Raw genomic sequence first — 10,358 nt, forward strand, 5'->3', positions numbered from 1 at the left:
GTAATTTAATGAAAGAAGACAAAAATTGGGTGCATTTTTTTAACGCTAATCTAACTTAAATAGATAAATTCAAAATGGAGGAATAAACACCTTTTTTAACTGCCACTCTGGTCCAGACGTTCTAACTTCAATTTTGTTAATATTAATTAAGTCTTTGGGATCTTGAAGATTTTTGAAAATGTCAGTTCTAAAATATTGGAATTATATTTATCCACTTCATTTATAATAGGTAACTATTTGAAAAAAATCAATCAGCAATTGGTCTATCAATTCAAACCGAGTTACCATCTGTCAAGCAGAATACAAGAGAACTAACCGGTGCACTTCATGAAAATTGACAAATTTTCTGGGAATGGTAATCAGTGTCATTTTAAGTAAAAATAAAGTAAGGCGAAGTATTTTGTCTCCTACAGCAAAGCTGAATTCCTCAAAGAGGGGTTTCACAGAGACTCGTACACATAAGTGAAAATGGTGGTTACGATGGTGCATGTATCAGTCTTTGGCCGTGTGACTCGTGTCAGTCCCCAAAGATTTCCTTCAAAACTTACTTTCCCATTTCGAAGTTGTTCTCATGATTTTCACTCTTTTCTAATTTCAATCGGTTGGTAGCAGCATTCAATCCTGTCTTTCTTGACATTCCATAGAGCGTGATCTCAACGTTACCGTCTGTGCCCGCTCCAGCTGACGTGCCAGTCTCGACAATAATTGTATACTGTGTGTCTTATAAATAAACAGAATAAACTTAAAGGTAATGTACAGTTTGGTCTGCTCACTAACAACGCAGGTCCTGTAGATTTAAAAATTGTTCAAGATTTCTCTTGCATGTTTAATTTCCGCGATATTTCTGGAAACGAACTTTACACTGTATAAGCAACAAACAATGCCAATTTACCTCGGATAAATTTATTAGACCAATATTTTATTGGTTAAAAAAAACGTAACTAAATCTAAACCAAACATTGGGTTAAAACAAGCAGTGTTTGGGTAGAATATTCTCTAATGCTAAATGTTGACCAACGACCTCAGATACTTTGCGCATAAAAGCTAAAACTCTCAGGGTGGGGAGTACAAAACCAGCAGAAATAATAGTCACTTACAAGTTGTCACGTCAAACATGAAATATTGATTTACGTTTCTCATCCATCTATTCGCTGGAAATACAAATTCTTCCCCATTTTGCGTAGTGACAGAAATCTGAAAGGCATGAGAGAGAGCTTTATATGATTTTATATAACATCTTATTCATATAATGTTTTTTAATTGAGATTTTCAATGTTTTACTTTATACATTAAGTTTGTTCGTCAGAAAGTGACTAGTTAATTTTATTCCAACCACGTTGTGCAAACACGTATTTCTTAAATAGTTGTGAATGATCCGAAGTATGCTTATTGTTGCAACTCACGTCTTCTAAATACCAATCATCTCCTCTGCTATCTCTTACAACTCCGATCTTATTGAGGGTTGTCAGGTCCTCTTCATCTTCAATAGTGAATGTGTATACCCTGAAATTTACCATAAAAAACAATGGTAGTTCTAAGACTCTCAATCCCTAATTCTTACTCCAATCCTAATCCTAATCCAAAGTCTAATCCTAACCGACATTAACCCTAACACGAATCCCGACAAATCTACACCATGAAATAACAGAGAAATTTCGATTTACGCCCTCGGTCTTGCTTTGAAATTATAACAGGTTTCCAAACGGGTAGTGTCGCAGCTCCTCGGAAGAATGATTTTCATTGGCTGAACTTTACAATACATTTCTGTTTCAACCAATAGCATAGCTTCGTTCTTTAGAAAGCATAGAAAAGCATTATCGAATTGGACGAAAGCTTCCGAGCACTGCGACATGTCCCTTCCCAACATCACTCAGCTAGGCAATCTGATTGGATTTTGGCCAAAATGTAAACAAGCACTCTGATTGGCCTGAACCGTAATTCCTCCTTGTTTCAACAATAAGAAAGTTAACCAAACTCACGATGCGCGTGAAATGACATCATCAGCTACTGCTCCAGTGAGTTGTGTTGGAGTGATAGCCTTAGGCTGTTTCGTTCTTCTAGACAGACCATATATCTTGATATACACTTTGGAATTTGTTCCCGCACGATGCATATTGCCAGTTCTCACTATGACAGTGTACCTCGCTAGAAACAAACAGATGCATCGGGTATATGAAGCATAGTTTAAACAACGTTTCATGTTTTTCATGTCATAAAACCCGAATCTTATTGTGAGGTTCGCCTTTAAGTCCGTTTTCCACAAGGCGAAATTATTTGCGCGACGCAAAGCGATATCTAAAATCCGGTTATGTGATTGATTCGCCGCGAAAAAGTAGAAACTCTTTCTAATTTTTATCTGTTCGCGCAAATAAATTCGGCTAGTGGAAGACAGGCTTAAGGCCTTAGTTTCGCCGTCTTTTGGTGCTAGGAGGCGAAAATTAAGCAGAGAGGACGGGCAGGAAAAAACTCATTTTGGTTTCTATAAATCTTCGCAAAAGCGGCAAAATTGGCAGAGCTGCAAAAAGAGTTCATCCTTCCTCCGGTAGGATTTCAAGTTTTGAAAATCTTCCTCAAAATGAGTTTCCACTGAGCCAAGTGGAAACCGGCAGAAAGAAATATTTGGTTTTTTGTTACATGCATATGATCAATTAAAGCGTTCAGCTTTGAACCTTCCTCACAAATCTCATTCAAAGAAAACCTTCCTCCGGGTGGTACCCGCAGCTTTTTTGCAACTTTGATTAAATTGGCAAGCTCAATTATTGAACTCAATTTATTATATTCATGATGTTAAATTTATAATAGACGAACAGTCGAGTGGTATCATTTGCTTTCATTTATTGGCACCCATGCTTTAAGGAAAGTCTACTTAGAGATATGGGAGTAATATATCCGTGACAATTTCCAATACATGAAAAACGATACATTTTTTATACACTTTAACAAGAGGGAATTTCGCTTTAAACTAATCGTTACTGTTGTTTAAATTTTTTACGCAAAGCCAATCAGAATGCCTAAATTTTTAATACTTCATGTAAAATGGTAGATAATTTGCCTTTTTACCGGAAGTAGCCAAAATTTATGCATCCTGATTGGGTTGCTGAGAATGTAAACAAACTTGCTGATTGGTCTAAAACGAAATTCCCCCCTTGTTATACACATTACAAAAAGCGTCGTATGATTTATGTCACGCACCAACCTACCTTTTGGTACAGTGACAGGTGCCAGTGGAAGAACGTTTGTACTCGGAACTAAAGATGAGAGGACACCGTCATGTAGATTAGGATAGGAGAAAATACTAGTTACATATGGATACCAGGAGCCGGTAAATCCGGTTGTTCAAAAGGTGGATAAAGTTATAACCACTGGATAGTGACTTTTTCAACCGTCGTAAAAAAGTTCAGAAAAATAAACGATAAAGTTACTTATCGTTTATTTTAAAATTTAAAAATTATTTCAAATTCGAAATTGTGAAGTTTAATCTTGGCCACATGGCGAGAATTTTTTAGCCAGCATAAATTCTCCCTAACTAACCCTAACTAACCCTCAAAAAACGCACTCACCTGAAAAAATGAGATAGTTCATGCCCGTCTTCAACCAAAAATCACCAATAAATTCATATTTTTCTCCTTTTCCAGTCATAATTGTAACCTGAATGCGTACCAAATGTAATTTAATGAAAGAAGACAAAAATTGGGTGCATTTTTTTAACGCTAAACTAACTCAAATAGATAAATTCAAAATGGAGAAATAAACACCTTTTTTAACTGCCACTGTGGTCCAAGTGGGTACCCTGACGTTCTAACTTCAATTTTGTTAATATTAATTAAGTCTTTGGGATCTTGAAGATTTTTGAAAGTGTCAGTTCTAAAATATTTGAATTATATTTATCCACTTCATTTATAATAGATGGAATTATTTGAAAAAAATCAATCAGCAATTGGTCTATCAATTCAAACCGAGTTACCATCTGTCAAGCAGAATACAAGAGAAATAACCGGGGGGGGTTGTCACTTACTGAAAATTGACAAATTTTCTGGGAACTGGTAAACAGTCATTTTAGGTAAAAATAAATAATAGTAAATATTCTGTCTCCTACAGCAAAGCTGATTTCCTCAAAGAGGGGTTTCAGAGAGACTCGAGCAGACAAGTGAAAATGGTGGTTACGGTGGTGCATGTATCACTCTGTGACCGTGTGACTCGTGCCAGTCCCCGAAGATTTCCTTCAAAACTTACTTTCCCATTTCGAACTTGTTCGCATAATTTTCACTCTTTTCTAATTTCAATCGGTTGGTAGCAGCATTCAATCCTGTCTTTCTTAACATTCCATAGAGTGTGATCTCAACGTTACAGTCTGTGCCCGCTCCAGCTGACGTGCCAGTCTCGACAATAATTGTATACTGTGTGTCTTATAAATAAACAGAATAAACTTAAAGGTAATGTACAGTTAGGTTTGCTCACTAACAACGCAGGTCCCGTAGATTTAAAAATTGTTCAAGATTTCTCTTGCATGTTTAATTTCCGCGATATTTACTGTATAACTCACTGTATAAGCACCAAACAATGCCAATTTAAAATTGGTCACCTCGGATAAATTTATTAGACCAATTTTTTATTGGTTAAAAAACGTAACTATTCTAACCAAACATTGGGTTAAAACAAGCACTGTTTGGGTAGAATATTCTCTAGTGCTAAATGTTGACCAAGGACCTCAGATAGTTTGCGCATAAAAGCTAAAACTCACAGGATGAGGAGTACAAAACCAGTAGAAATAATAGTCACTTACAAGTCGTCACGTCAAACATGAAATATTGATTTACGTTTGTGATCCATCTATTCGCTGGAAATAAAAATTCTTCCCCATTTTGGGTAGTGACAGAAAGAAATATTTGCTTTTTTGTTACATGCATATGATCAATTAAAGCGTTCACCTTTGAACCTTCCTCACAAATCTCATTGAAAGAAAACCTTCCTCCGGGTGGTACCCGCGTACCCGCAACTTTTTTGCAACTCTGCTCTTTGCATGCGAGAAAGTGATCGAGCCTGTGTCACCAGGCAAGATAACGTATAGAGATACAATTCCCAACATTTATCCCAATATATTCCCAATAATCTCGTAGCGGTAGCGGGGGCGGTGGTCAAATCTAAAGCGGCGTTGTTAGTAGCTCTATTAAACAAACCAAAAAGAACCTTCCTAAATTTAAAACTGTGGGAATAAGTCTGAACCAACCTCGCTAGCCAGGCTTTTCTACCAACGCTTGAAGTCTCAACACGAAACACGAAATGAAATCACATGTTTTACCTCGCTCTCATTGTTCTTGCATGCTTAGGCCCGCCCCATGATGCTTAGCATCTCCCTAGTATAATAACGTTTAATTTCATTGGTCGAGAGCCTTGGTCTATAAGAGGACAGACGCACAGGATGACGTCGCAGATAATTTTAACAAATTTGTTTGGTCATCTCTTGTTTTATTTTTTCAACCAATCACATTTCAACACGTGTCTTAAGCTAGCTAATAGCATTTTTTCAATCATGTAGATAATGTAGGCGTGATATCTGCAAAATTTTCACTTTGACAATTTTCCAAGTGTTAGGGAAACTATTTGCCTGTTTAATTTATGGTATACCATGTACCTATAACTGAACAGACAACGGTTCAATGTTATGTATTTGTTAAATACAAGATGTAAGAGATTCACCTCTTCGATAATTGCGTATATTGGTTACGACTACTGTATAATGCACTATATTTCTACTATACACCATTCCTCTGTCAAAAATATCCAAAATATCTCATTTTATGCACTGCCTAAATTGACAAAAAGCTAGAAAAACACGGAGTACTTTTGCTATAAGATCAACAAATAAAGCCGTTGCCGATGATAAAAAGATCTTTTCATGCAAATGTAAAAGAAAGAAAGATTTAGGCAGGTGTTACACAAAACGATTCCTAGGGTTACGGTTCGTCTTGACGAAGTTTGTAAAATGGAAAGAACGCGAAATTTTATAAGTCGGGAACACCGGCAGGATCGCATTTTACTCAAAAAAATGCAAAAACCTCCTATTGTTCGAAGAAACAAAATATACAAGCTTCTAAAAAAATCTTAGTTATTGATTATGGTCTCAGACAACCCTTGCCAAATAACTACAATATTTTTATATAATTTTATGACATTGTAATTAATCAATCAAGCCTTTTGTGTGAAAAGTCTTAGAATAGTTACTTCATGAGGTTTGACAGCGTCGTTAAACAACTGAATACTACCAGTTTTGAATAAAATGTGTTGAAATTCTCCGAGAATCCTTGACATGCATGTTATATTGGACTTATGCTCTACTAACAGATTCAAAATACTGAGAGTCAAAATTCTTCTGAGTTCTGGAGAGCATGTTTCTGCATGCACGTTGTCAGCAGACATTCGATAATGCTTTCTCGCAACAACAAAAATATTACTTTGATCAATATCTACTTTGATCTCAGATCAATATATTTAACAAGCTGTGTATATGAGCTGATGTTCATAACATAACTACTAAAACTGAATTCGCTAAATGTTTATAAGATGTTAAATTGAATTTCAAAAGCCCGTTTTCTTGAACAAAAGGCTGCTTTTTGTCAGTTCTGCTTACTAAATATTGTATCCCATATTTTGTTGATTTGTTTTAAATCTCTGGGAGATGCAGATTAAAAAACAGTTTTAATTTCTCATTTTCTTCTTCTCCATGCAAATAAATATGTTTAGAAAAACAATTCATGATGCCGTACAGTTTTGAAAGAAACCTTGCTTTATTACTTATTTTTTTATGCATGAATACAATAATATATTATGTCGTACCTGTTTCTTGGCGCTGTGTCGTCTGGGGCTCTGGGCTGGTTTTAGCCCGAACTGTTGACTTCAAAAAAATGGGAATACATTTAATAATGTAATTAAGGGCGGTCCCCAGTCAAAAACTCTGGCCATCTTCGATAAAGTTTGATTCCTTTAATATATCTATGAATAATGCTACAATGATGTATTTCAATATTCACTAAATCAAATACAACTAGCTATATAGCACAATAAGCTAACGAAAAAACAACACACCTTCTCTTGGCTATCATGCATGATCTTATTCTAGTAGTTTGTTCGGTGATTTAAACCTTTTGGAGTAAAATCCGCCGGCCAACATATAGATATCGTTGGTGCATGCGCTGAAAGATTGCCTGCATGGTTTATAGAATTTTCACGCGTTTTCCGACCATCAACATGCAGATCATAAATAAAAAAAACGTTAATTATCTTGAAATACATTTCTCGCGTTTGCATTTCAAATTACATGATCTGAAATGGTTAAGTTTTATTGGCTATTCCATTGTCACAACATCTGAAATGAGTTAATTTGCATGCAAGCCGAGACGGTCTATTGTTTAAAACTAAGCTACTTTCTAAAACTTACCAAATTTAGAAGTTTATAGTGATCAAAACCTGCATTTCTCATCAAATTTACTACAGGTTCTTCTGAATAGGAAGTGTTGAGTAATTCACAATTTCTTTCTGCTGTAGACTTTGTGTTTTTCTTGTAGTTTACAGATCTGCATGAATTTCCATAGTTGTAACATGCAGCGATGCAATACTTTTCCGACTTTTTGTCAATATACATGATTCTCGATGCATTACTTTTCAGGCGGTGACCTTTGAAAATTGTGAGAATAAAACACGTACTTGTAGCTCTAAGGCCTGTTCTAGACGTCAAACTTTTCGTATGTCGAACCCAATGTTAATGAGCTTTGTTTAGGTTTATAAATAACATTTAACTTAGCACATGAAAAGTTCGACGTCTGAAACTGGCCAGTGCAACATGACTGTTCTATTATAAATCTCATCGCTATGTACGCCCTTCAATAGTGATCAAGGGATTTTTTCGACACATGCCAGAGGGAAGAAAACGCCTTCGGTAGAGGATGGAAAAGCAGGTTCTAGCATGAAGCAGCCAGGCATAAACTGAACTAATCTCATTAGTAAGCTAAATTGACTTCAAGCAAACTTCAAAAGAGAGCGAAGTTATCGTTCCAGTTTCCTTAGAGTTTACTGCATCAATTTGATATCTCTCCTTTGTCTCATCATAACCAAAGCGGTATAAGGTTATTCCTCTCTGAATTCTGAAATCCAGTTTTTGTTTGAGTGCTTGATGCGTGAGGGCTGCCCGCCGCTTTCCACTGTCGCGTTTTTCATACGCACGTACACGCACGTAAAAGTCTAAATCCTTATAATTATACATGTAGCTAGTATTTGAAAAAGCTATGTTATTAAAATTGAGTTTTCGGCACATCTTAGTGTGCATTTGTTGAGCAATTCGTTAAATGATAACAATTTGGAAGCACTTAATGTTTTCCGCGCGTAAAAACGCGACAGTGGAAAGATGGCCTAAGTTCATCAGCGCAAAAACATTCCTCCTTATCCCGTAGATATTCTTAATTTTAAAGATTAGGTTCTCAATAAATACACATGCGTGTCCAGGCTCTACACAAGCTAGTATAACGTGCAATTATCTTATAATAATAATATACAGTTTTGAATTCGTAGCTTTCAATATAAATTAGCGACTATGTAAAACCCACCTATTTTGGAGCGATCAAAACAAATGCGGATCTCTTCTCCAAAGGTTTCAACATTCAAATTTGCCACAATCCATAAACCTAGAAGAATATGAATTAAACTCTGTGTCCAGACTTTGCAAGATGAAATGAAAACTGCTCCGGCCATCTTCTTTTGAACAGCTGCAATGCGACGTGACGCTTATTATAATTTTTAGCAAAAACAATATTCCTACAGCAGAAATATTTCATTTAATCATTTAATCATTTTGTCACAACACAATACAATTATTACGCATATACATGTACGATAACAGAGGACATAAGTGTGACAGAGGAAAGGAACAGGACTTGCGTCCCAATTGACACCTGACCCCAATATTATAACTGGACTTTATATTACACAAATAACACTTATTTTAAGTTATAACTTATAAATCTAAGTAAAGCCAGGAGGGCTGTAAGAAGTTAACTTAGAAACATAATAATTACGAATACTAACTCTGAAAGAGTTAAGCGAGCCACAGGTTTTTAGATATATATTGTGACACGATTATATACAATAAAATTCCCCCGAAATTTCTCTCAATTGCGTGGAAACTTCTGCTTGCACGAAAGTCGAACTGTCGAATATCTTAAAATTAATAAAGTTAATTGCTGAATTTAAAAACATTTAAAATTAAGATAAATTAAAAACATTTTCTTTTTCGGTATATTTTCTTTAAGTTCCGTTTAAGACGTCGAACTTTTCATGTGCCGAACCTAATGTTAATGAGCTAAAGTCTTTGTTTAAGTTCATTTGCATTCGATTCGGCACATGAAAAGTTCGACGTCTGAAACGGGCTTAAGCATTTGTTGACTTTAGCTTCTTTCTAATACAACCAAAGTTAAAATGAATATTTAAACAAATGGCATGACATAATGTGGATAAATTTATATTTTTAGAGAAGTATAAGCAGCAACGAATTGCAAATATTTATATTGTAGGATATTTAATAAGAAAAGTTATATTGCTGGATCCGGTTGTATCAGGCGCGTTTGGTTTGAACGGTAATATTCGAGCTAATTTACTTATTTCAAAATCTACAAGTTGCCTCATTCAAGAGAGATGACAGGCCCGTTTCAGACGTCGAACTTTTCCTGTGCAGAACCTAACGTTAATGAGCTAAAGTCTTTGTTTAAGATCATTTGCATTTTTTTCGGTACATGAAAAGTTTTACGTCTAAAACAGGCCTAATAGTGCATGTTTATTAATTTTTGCTTATCCACCGTTGGGCTAAACGGGCTTGATACAAGTTAGAGTAGAGTAGAGTATAGATGTAGGCTTTACTTCAAACGTTTGCATGGAATGCATTACAGAGTCAAAATCAACAAACGTCAAAGTGAGTCCAAATTAGTTTGTCAAAGTCCAAATATCATGAAACACCTGCGTGTTAAAAGTATGTAATGCAAGTTGACTAATCAGAAGCGTATCTGAAGGTAAGTTCATGACATTGGCCATGACATGGCAATTGCTGAGAAAGATCCTTCCTGAGTACTCCTATTAAAATAGTAACCATGTAAACTGACGAACATACATGCAATAAGCCGCCCAAATTTGCGTGATAATTCGAAAATCGAAATTACTGTAAACATATTATGCAAATGCCGTTTTTGACAACACGTACGTTGACCGGAAGTAAAGTTTTTGTTTTTCACCAATCACATGCAATCCTTGACCCGGTCTTTTGACGTTACTCTTGCCGTTTGTGTTGTAAAAAAACGTCACTTGCATGTTTAACCTCA

This window comes from Dendronephthya gigantea, unplaced genomic scaffold (assembly GCF_004324835.1).
Source record: "Dendronephthya gigantea isolate DGI-Jeju-01 unplaced genomic scaffold, DenGig_1.0 000013F, whole genome shotgun sequence".
Taxonomy (NCBI): domain Eukaryota; kingdom Metazoa; phylum Cnidaria; class Anthozoa; order Malacalcyonacea; family Nephtheidae; genus Dendronephthya; species Dendronephthya gigantea.